Source organism: Stegodyphus dumicola, chromosome 11, assembly GCF_044657685.1.
Source record: "Stegodyphus dumicola isolate Sdum_Otavi_A_Nest chromosome 11, ASM4465768v1".
Lineage (NCBI taxonomy): Eukaryota > Metazoa > Arthropoda > Arachnida > Araneae > Eresidae > Stegodyphus > Stegodyphus dumicola.
Genome location: NC_140778.1, coordinates 31396320 through 31407857, shown reverse-complemented (window position 1 = coordinate 31407857; position 11538 = coordinate 31396320).

Here is an 11538-nt window from a genome sequence, read left to right as displayed (position 1 = left end):
AATTTCAGATTATCTCGTTTGATTTAAGTTTTTGCAATTTTTTGGGAGTTCTTAAGATGTTCGCCCTGTGCTCTGGTTCTGATTTCACTCTTAGTATGCTTTACTGTTGAAAATATTTTTTCTCAAATATTCCAGCTTCAAAGTAATGATAACGATAAATAACACATGACTATGAGGCATAGTTATTTCTCGTTAGTCAGTCATGATTTATAAAATTCCAGAAGAAAGTCGTTATCAGTTTTCTCTGAGCTGATTGTCACATAGCAATTCTGTGTATTCTATTAAAAAATTGTTCGCAATATCTATATCGACTGTAAATAGAGTCGCAAAAATGCAAAAAATATTATTTCTCTCCGAAAGTATTGAAATGTATTTTCATATTTTTGTGTCAAACCAAAAAGTAATTCTGCCGATTTAAATTTCCATTTTTAGGGTTATGTGCCTCCACATGTTTAAAATGTGAGAAAATATATGCATTTATTTGGGCATATATTTATTCAGTGAGCTTTATCCCCCATTCAGCACATATTTTATTTCACTGCAGCTCGGAGATTCAAACAGAACTTTGCTCTTGTTGAAGGTCAACCTAAAATGCTGATCGCAAAGGTAAAATATGTCATCGGAGGCGGGTTCTTGATCGGAATGGGACTATTCGCCGATGCCATTTCGTCGTGGCCGTTTTGCCGTCGGGCCATTTCGCAGTCGGGACGTTTCGCCGTCAAGAGATATATTTCTTTACACGACTATATTATATCTTGCCAAATTATATTGATTTAAATTAATAAATCTAGTTTGATACTTTAATTTAATTTAATAAACTTTTATTATAAAATAATACATAAAATGTTTTCATGTACAGTTTTATACAAATACACCGTTACACATGACATATTAATTTTATGGGAGTAAGGTGTTGACAAGATTGTAAAATAATTCCAATTTCCAATTAAATTTCATAAAAAATCTAAATTTCATACCTGTATGAGTGATTTCTCTGAACTAGCCGATTAAAATTTCAAGAAATTTTAACGAATCATGTCCATATTGTATTCGCATAATTTTAAAATCGATGATATAACTTCTGTTGTGTCAGAAGTTTAGCCCCAGTTCTCTTTGATACTGACATAATTTTCCAACTAACTGTGTGTAATTTCTTTACAATCTCATACTTGTAAATAACCATATATATTAAAAGCAACCTTTGTGAAGTATGCAAAAGTAAATAGAACAATTAAACTAAATAAATCTAATATGAGTATAATACGGCAAGATAAAATACAGTCATGTAAAGAAAAATATGTCTTGATGGCGAAACGGCCACGGTGAAATGACGTCGGCGAAAAGTTCTAAACCCTTCTCTGTTCGCTTCTTTGGTCGCACTGATACATGCTTTCGGCCGCGCATTGATCAGAGACTCTACTCTTAGTTATGTACCATTATTTAAAACTTTTTAGGCTTTCATTCACTTTGCGATACCACTTTAAATGTTCGAATGTAAATAAAATTAATTCCGAATGTGGTCACGACCCCCCATATATTCAATACCACTGTTTTAAATAATTTGCAATTGCAACTTCGAGAGAAGTGAACCCAGAGATCAGTAAAATAGTTTCATAGTGCAGTTATGCTACTAGCGTCCTGATGTAACATATAAATTATAATTCCATAATTACTTTTAATAAAATTAAAAAATGTGGGCGATAAAGGAACTTTAGTCACAGATAAAAAATTGGGAAATTAAATTAGGATACGAAGAGTCCGTTCGTATTTTCAAACAACTAAGATTCTTGTATTCGGCAGTTTGCATTCATTTTTGGTAGGAAGGAAAATTCATATTTGCTGTAATGAAATATTTTTAAAAAGAGAAAGTCATTTATGTATATTTATAATCATCTGTTCTTAGAATATTATAATGTTATCAGTAGGATTACTTTTAACGCAGATTTAAAAAAAGAGATTTAATGGCCATTAAAAATCTGAAATTATATGGCAGAAAATATTACGTTACAGGTTTTTGAATTTCGTTTGAATTTAAAAAGTCCAGAATTGAAAGCGTGTTTTTGCTATTATTCTATACCTGCACTACGAAAAAATACTAATCTTATAAGCTAGTGGTCTGAAATTAGAGGTCGTTAAAGTTATGTGGCTAGAGAATGTGTTTTTCATTCAATTAATTAGCATTATTAGAAAATTATTTTTATGGCAAAAATTTTGAAAACATTTTAAGATTTTATTGGTTTGGAGCTCAGTTTCACACTATTTTGATTACCATTACCATACAAATCTTATTCAAAGATTTGAAGGTACAGATTTGATTATTTATGTGACTTAGAATTAAAATCATTGCTAGAATATTTACTTTCATAATTATGTTTTACTATTATTGGAAGTTGTATAATGATGATCGAAGTCACACAGAAGTTCCAGCATTAAACCAATGCACACATTGATTATAGGCGTGTTCATAAAAAAATAATTAAGAATAATTCTTGTAACAAAATGTAATGTAGTTTTTGTAGTAGTCGTACAAAGATGGAAATAGTCGAAATGGATTCTAACGAATTTTTGGAATCGGGAATAATGTATTTAATGTTTGGCAATGTTTTATTATTATTATTATTATTATTATTATTATTATTTCAGCGTAAAACTTAGAAATTTTTTATTCACAGACTCTAGGATTTGAAAGCGAGCAGTGCAACAGCAACAACTTTCGAAATAAAACAGATTTTCATCTCCAGCATGCGAGACTGTTCCCATTCAGAAAAATGTGGGCGAAAATTATCATTTTTCCGAGTTTTTAATAAATATATCTGATTTTAGATACATATATATATATTTTTTTGGAAAAAAGTGGAAGTCGACCTTTTCCAGGACCCAGAAAACAATTATAGAAAGTTTGCTAAAGATAGTTATAGTAAAGACTGAGTTTTTATAGAAAACAAACTGACAAAGTAGAAGTCCACCTTTTCCAGAACCCAGAAAAGAATTATAGAAAGTTTGCTAAAGATAGTTATAGTAAAGACTTTGTTTTTATAGAGAACAAACTGACATTCTTCTTTATATATATATATATGTATGCATTATACTTTCCTTTTCAGAATTTTTGATTTTGTGTTTCTTTCATGTTATTTATTGCTTATTTCACTGTTTTTAAGATAGTGGATAGTTTTGCATGATGAAACAGAGTTTGGAACTTCTTTTATACCATTTAAATTCTTAAGATTTTGCATCGGGAAGTTTGTTAATTTATTTATTAAGATAATTAATATTTGTATTTAAGAATATTGCTTATTTCATTATAATTTCTTTTTATATATAATACAGATTTATTAGTTTACAGGGGCTTTGTCCCTGAAAGACTATAGTTTTCGTTTTGCGATTTTACGTTGAATCACTATAAATGTCCGTTTCACTTTTCAAACTGTTGCCAACAAATGTTAAGAGTGCTGCATTATATCTGAAGAAATTAAATAATGAAAAATCTGCATAAATGTATGCATAGTTCTCGCATTGTGTTAAAACAACGGTACATAGAACCATCGAATTTTGAATGACGTAATCCTCCTTCGAATATGAGCCAAATTTTAAATTTGGAATTTGATTTATTATCGATTTCATATTTTGTAAAACTTAACCGAATTTTTGATTAAAAAACTCAAGGATTTCAAAGCAAGCACTGACAACACTCAACGGGGGGGGAACTGTTTATCTCCAGCGCGCGTAACTGTGTATCTGAAATTCTAAAGATATGCTCATTATTTTAAAATAATTTTGAGACATTGATATTGAACTGAATTTTATGGTTTGAGTGCAAAGAACATGATATTTAATAAATAAAGGTAACACACAAAACGTTAAGAAAACTCCCCTTTAGACGCAATTTAAAATCTGAAAGTTTACAGATTTTTTTTTTTTTTTTTTGATAAAGTTGTTCTGCAGGGTAAAACTATGAAGTTTTTAATTTAATGTTTCGCGTTCCTTTTAGTCATTTATCCGGTACATTTAAAAGCCAGACCGAGAATGTCGCGTAGCGGCTAGTTGATAATAAAATTAACCAGGAGCATTGAAGGCCTTGCCGTAGCTTGACATTGCCCACATGGACGGCGCGTCTTTGAGGACTGTTAGTCGTTATGCGGAGTTTTCACAGATGGTTCAGCTTTGTAATCAGATTTACTCAAGCGAACATAGTTTGCAAATAAGGTTCCCTTCCGGTTTACGCTTTTTCCGAGCTGATGATACAATACAGCAGAGTCCCCAAACACTACTATTTGGCAAACATATTTTATGGCAAAGATTTGGAGAGTTTCAAAGATGTTTCAAAGAATTTTAAAAAAATCCTGGTTGTTCTTGCTATGGTAAATGCAGCGTCATGCGCAAACGCTATTCCTTTCGAATGGATTGACCAAATATAGTTGGTGATAGAATTTAGAGTTAAGTTCCATAAATCCGCACATAGGCATGAACCTCGAGCGGAACCTCTTTCTTGGTACCTTTAATTTATTCTAAAATTATGAATAATTATGCTTTTCTTATTTTGTAGAAAATTCTGTAATATGATGAATATATTTTTCGAGCATTTCGCGTCCCTGAGGGTCTGCATAACTGCGCGCCACCACATAGAATCGAATGCCCTTTTTCAAATCCAGGAAAATTAATGTTGAGTGTAAACCTTGAGCTCTGTTTTTCTGTATTTGAGCCAGTGCGTTGTCAATTGCGTTTGTAGTAGTCTTGCTAGGGAAGAATCAAGACTAGTTTTCACTTATAATCTTGTTTTTTGTTAGATGATGACGTAAGGAGCCTTGCTATTGCTCTTTCTAGATCATTTGCAATTGTTGGTAGAAGGTTTATTTGCCTATATGAGTTTCTGGATCTTGATTTGGCCTACTGAAAAGGATTACTTTTCATATTTTGAAGCAGTTTGGAAAGGTTCCTAGCTTTAGGCATTTATTGCATGGGTTTATGAAATTACTTCTGCTCGATTTATGAATTATTTGAATTAATTTGCTGTTGATCTCATCTGGGCCTGGTGCTTTGCATAGGGAAATTATTTTTGTATTTGTAATTTCGTTTATTGTGAATGGGATACCTTTTAGAGTATTAGGCATTCTTTTATCGTTTATCAAAAACTGTTGGTCTTGATTATCTTGTGATGAATCATCCGAAATGAAAACGTTGTCCATTATTTCCATTATCGTGGTGTCATCTTGTGATGAACTGTTTTGTCTTGTCATTGGGACTCTAAATTGGGTGGGGTTGAAGACCTTGTTTGTTCAGATTTTATATATAACACCATATGTGTCTTAATTGTGCAGTATATTTTCCAACTAGTATTATTCTTGGCTGTCAGTATTTTCTATTTATATAAGGCCTTTTGTTCTCAGGAAAAAATTTAAACTCTATTTCTTGTTCCTTGGGACGGAGGTTTATTCATTTTACGATACAATGCTCTAGTCTTCTTCCTCTTCGTTCTCAGCTCCTTAGTCCATCAATTAATTGTTATTTTTTTATTGGGGGTCTTTTATTTTAAATGAAATGTTGCTATGATCTTGGATTTCTTCAATAAATTTTTCAGTGAGGTCATTTCCTTCTTTATTATTAATTGCAGAAATAATTTCATTGCTGATATTCTTGTTTTATTGAACTAATGAGTTTTTTTACTGGAGCTGAAGGCAATGTTGAAGCGCATGGTTGAAGTTATTTAACTGCTGAAGTTCAGTTGATAAGAGAATAGTTTATGATCCGACACTGAGTCCATTACGAACATTGATTGCTACTGTAAGAACAGTATGATTAATTGTGAGAAACTTGTTTCTTTCAATTATTGACATTACGTTTTAAACTCTGCTTTTCACTGGCTGATCGCACACCCTTTTTTCCACGAACGCTCCTAGATTTTCCTATTCAGACGTGACTAGTGGCACTTAGGAGTAGCTTGTCGCTTTTATGCCATCTTCAATTGCTGAAGTTAGGAAGAGTTTTTCATTCCTCAACCTCGAATTTATGATATGACAATTATTTGCTGCATCATCATCCTACTCATCTTAACCTGCTGCTATTGATACGAAACTCACATGCATTAGATAATCGTTAACGCAGTTATACCGGGTTGGCGACTTTACGCGGGTACCCCATAATTGCGAATGCTTTTGGCCTAAACCGAGGGACGTCGCGGAAGATCAAACCTTGTAGTTTGGTAGTTTCGGTGAATTGTTGCATAAGCAGAAATGTGTTTAACTGGAACGTAATCATGATGTATATATTGCGAAACCCAAGTTATCTTACCATCTTTAATAACACGGCGAAATGTGTGTTAATAGATTCGATACCATCCCACTAACATCGGATAGACTAAGTCAGAGATGAGTTCGACACAGTTAACCAACAGCTGGTTTTCAGATCAATCGAATTACAATAATTATCCCACTAATATCTCTACGCGGATTGTAAAATAAATTCAATATTTAATTCCAGAAAGTGAAAAAATTACTTTATTCTTCGGAACGACTGAAGAAAACTTCTCGTATTTTCCTATGCTAATAACGCTCATATATTTGCCGAATTCAGACAATCGAAACTATCATTGAACACGGTGCGCAAACACATAAAACACAACAAGGAAATGATACACTGAAGCTTGGCCAATTTTTTCTGATCTAGAAGACTGACGCATTCAGTAGTTTGTGACTGCGTTTTACGTGATGGAGATTACCGAAATTACAGCAAGAACATTTATTCATCATCATCATCATCATCATCATCGATATTGCCGGCATATTGCTGCTTTTACGCAATGTTTCCGGCTCATGATACTTAGGCCCAAAGGGCGCATGACGGTAGAAAGCAATGACAATTGAAAGGAGGCGTCAGTAGTGCGAAGACGGGGTGACAGCATGACATCACAAGTCCATTTAAACACACAGACGAAGCTCAGAACCAGGAGAGGCAAAGACAGGGTGAAAATCAGACTTGTTCTGTTGTTCATGATAGTTACATGTCATAATATTATACAAATAAGCTGAAACAAATACAATTTATTAGAATAATAAAATACATACAAATAAAAAGAAAAGAGTATAAAATAAAATACGGCAAAAGTCTATATACATATATACAGCGATGTTGCACTCGTGATAAAGTTATGTAGGGAAGTTCGAATCTCGAGCGGTGAAGGCCGCTAGCAGTCGAATACGTGCGTCTTCTGCAAAAATCTGGTAATCAAATACTTTGAAGTGTTTCATATGAGGACAATTTTTTGCTTTTTCAAAGAATTTTCTATTAATTTTATGAAGGAACTCTTCAACTCGGTCTATACGTAGGTCTCTATGTAAGGTCTCATTTGAAACATAAAAGTGCGCATTAGTAATTATTCTGAGAAGTTTGTTTTGCGTAATTTGGAGTTTTTTCATGTCACTTTGAGTGTAGGTCGCCCAGGCAGGTGATGCGTAACAGAAAATTGGTCTGATAATTGCAGTATAGATGTGTCGTTTCCTTTTGAGATCAAGTCTAGAGTTTTTACCTATTAGAGGGAGGAGATTTTTCATAGTATAGGAGGTCTTCCATTTAATACTGTGAATATGGTCTTTCCAGGTAAATCTGTGATTCAAAACTATACCAAGATAACTAGCCTTTTTAACAAGTGGCCCTTCTTCATTAAAGATATTAATTTTTCTGTCCAAAGGGATTCTGGAATGTTTCTTACCGATGATTATCAATTGGGATTTTTGTCCGTTAATCGCAATTCTCCATTTAGCGCACCATTCTTCTATGGCTGGAATTTTTTCTTGGAGTTTTATCAGTGCATGATCTTGATTATGTGACTTCACGGCAAGGGCGGTATCATTTGCATAACATCCGAGGTACGTATTCAGATCGGCACTATTGGGTAAATCATAAACATAAAAGAGATACAAAATTGGGCCAAGAATAGATCGAGCTACCCCGGCTTTCAGATATTTGGTCTCAGAGTGTTCATATCCAAAGTTTACAAAGAGTTTGCGGTTTTGTATGAAATAGTTGATAAGTAGGATGAGCTTGAAAATGAGCCCCTCATGCCAGACGCGGTCGAAAGCTTTCGCCACGTAACATTTATTCGATAACAATGAGAATTAATAATTATTAAAATTTTACGGACTAAGCGGTGATTATATAAACATTACACAAATATTGAAAAAAATAGGTTGTCTCAATCTAAAATGAGGTGTCATTGTAATATAATATCAGGAAAAGAAAGTCACTTTACTTAAAGTATCAGATCGCATATACTAAAGAAAGATATTAGAATTATATGATATGTATTTCTAAAATTAGTCTGATTGCTTTAAACTCAAATATTATAGCACCTCAAACTTTAACTTGGATGTTACTTGGCGTTGCAAATATTTTACGTTACGTTTTGGGTTTTCGGTTGTTCTACTTGAACAAATGCATGTTCTATCGATAACATCAATTTAGAATGCGCACAACGTCCTAGATTAAGGATGGAGGAGCTTTTTCTGATCTGTGTGCCAGCTAAATTACGGTTTATTATGTTGAGGTACCCAGTGAGGAACTTATTGTAATATTTCTTTTTAAAAGTTATCTAACCCAGTGAGGAACTTATTGTAATATTTCTTTTTAAAAGTTATCTTTAAAATCCTGCTTTGATTCTAAACTATTGAATTATATTCTGTAACTATATTTTCTGCTTAGCTATTTACTTACACCAAATGTAAACTGAATAAAATATATTTTAAAAATATTACAGTTTATTATTAAGCAGAAATCCTTTATTATAGGTGAAAAAAATAAAATAAAAGTAATTAATGTTAGGGGTTTTAAATTTTTTACAGTACGGAAAATTAGGTATATGAATACAATTTAAAATGTATTATCGATTGCCTTTATTTTTCACTTAAACAATGGTGTCCTCTTTAAGACACTTAATATAATTTTTACTTTTCAAAATACATTCACTCAATAATATAAACACCTGTTACAGTGTTACATTCAAAGCCTACATGCAATTTAACTCCTTTTACTGCGACACCTGTTGCTGAGCCATATAATTTTGGCATTTATTTTAACTTGCTGTCTTTAACAACACACAAGATCCAGTCAAATATAAACTAGGGCGGTTTCTTACAGTGGATTTTAGAGTTCGTTAATGAAACCACCTCTTCCCAAGCATTATGATCACCGATATATCATAAACAGTGCTATTGCAGTTTTTTCCATGGCCAACGCTCTTTTGTGGAAGATCATTCTATTATTCAAGGATTATATTTTTGGACATTTAGATGCACGATTTGGAATCTAGAATATCACTTCTAACCCTTTACCAACTTTTGTTCCCCGCTGTAAAAATTTCTTGACATTCTGTCAATTCCATTTCAAATTTTTAACACTTGCCCACTCAAAAATGTCGCATCACTCAAAAATCCATTTTAGCAAAGTGAATGTTTGAAAGAATCTGCAATTTTTTTCTCGAAATTCCGAAACTGATAAAATCGTGCTGATAATATTTCCTTCGAATTCTCTAAAATACCCAAATGGCCTCTTAAAATATTTTCCCTATCTTTGGAACATAATTTTCGACAAACCTGGGCATCAATTTGGAGTGTCTTTTAAGCGGGGAAAAATCTTTAAACTTCTTCAATATCTTTACAGAATACATGAAGTTAGGACTAAAGGATCTTACTAGCTGAGTCTATTTACAGTTTTCCCCTCTATTTGCAATTCCAAATTTACATCATTATAAAGTTCTGTAAAGTTGTTGAAAACGTTCAATCCTACAGCCAAGTAGGACCCATCAGGTGAGGTGATTGTTGCTCCTTTCCAGCAGCGGACAAAAATGAGAGAAAAAGGTCAGAGACTTAACCATTTGCTACATATTCACCGCTCCGTCTATTATAAGCAAAGCACTTTATTGTAATAGGATTCGAATAATACGACTGTGCAGCAATCTTTGCGTGATTTTAAACTACATGTAGCGCAAGAGTATATACGAAAAAACTAGTATATAAGAAATTAGTTAAAAGTTTTTTCTAACAAGTAGAATCTTAATCGAAATCATCGAATCGAAAACTGTTTCAGTGACAGATGCATTGCATATAGAAAGTTAAATTATTTTAAAATTTGAAAGTATAAATTTTCGAAGTATTTGACAGTACTATCGCTCTACGCTGCTTACTTTTGCTTAAAAGTTAGTAAAGTGTTATGAGAGGTTTACTCTTACAGTTAAGAGTGATAATACAGATGAGTGCTTGGCGCTTAGCACTAGAAGCGCCAGAGCAGACATTTTGACTGCTTTCGTCATTTGACTTTGGATTCCTTAAAAACCCTTTATTTTAAGAAGTCACAAATTTTGGTATTTTCCTAAAATATGTCCAAAATTAATAATACCAAATATAAATCGAATGAATTTAAAACTAACGGAGATATTATTAGTTATACCTAAAAGAGCCACGAACGGTCATAATGACTGCTAGTAATACTGGGTAGATTTATATGGTATTCTCGCTCAGAAAATAATTTTCTTGGAGAAACATCTGGCGTACATATACATTCCAAGTAAAACATAGTTATGAAAGTAAATATTCTAACAATGATTGCAAGGCTAAGTCACATAAATAATCAAATCTGTACTTTCGAATCTTTGAAAAAGACTTGTATCTCAGTTTATAGATTTTCAGAGGTGGTACTCATGTTCAATCTTAATGGATAATTACAATAGTGTGAAACGAGCTCAAACTAATAAAATAATAAAACTTCCTCTAAATTCTTGCCATAAAAATAAATTCCTAATAATGCTAATTAACTGAATGGAAAATGCATTCGCGAGCCACATAAGATGGCCTCTAGTTTCAGACCACTGGCTTATATGATTAGTGTTTTTTGGTAGTGTAGGTATAGAATGGTAGCAAATACACGCTTTTAATTCTGCACTTTTAAATTCAACCAAAATTCACAAACCTCTCACAATATATTTTCTGCCATATAATTTCAGATTTTAATGACCTTTTAACCATTTTCTTAATTTGCGTTAAAAGTATTCCTAGTGATAAAAATAAAATATTCTAAGAACAGATGATTATGAATATATATAAATGATGTTTTTGTTTAAGTATTTCATTACAGCAAATATGAATTTTCATTCATAACAGAAATGAACGCAAACTGCCGAATCCCAGAATCGTAGTTGTTTGAAAATACGAACAGACTCTTCGTATCCTAAATTAATTTCCCAATTTTTTATCTGTGACTAAAGTTACTTTATCGCCCATATTTTAAAATTTTATTAAATGTAACTCTGGAATAATAATTTATATGTTACATCAGGATGCGAATAACATAACTGCATTATGAAACTACTTTACTAACGACTGGGTTCACATTTGTTGAAGTTGCAATTGCAAATTATTTAAAACAGTGGTATACAAACTACGGTTCGCGATCGCATTCGGACTTAATTTTACTTCCATTCGAAAATTTCGAGCGAGATCGCAAAGTGAAAAAAGTCTTAAAAAGTCTTAATTGATGGTATATAACAATGAATCT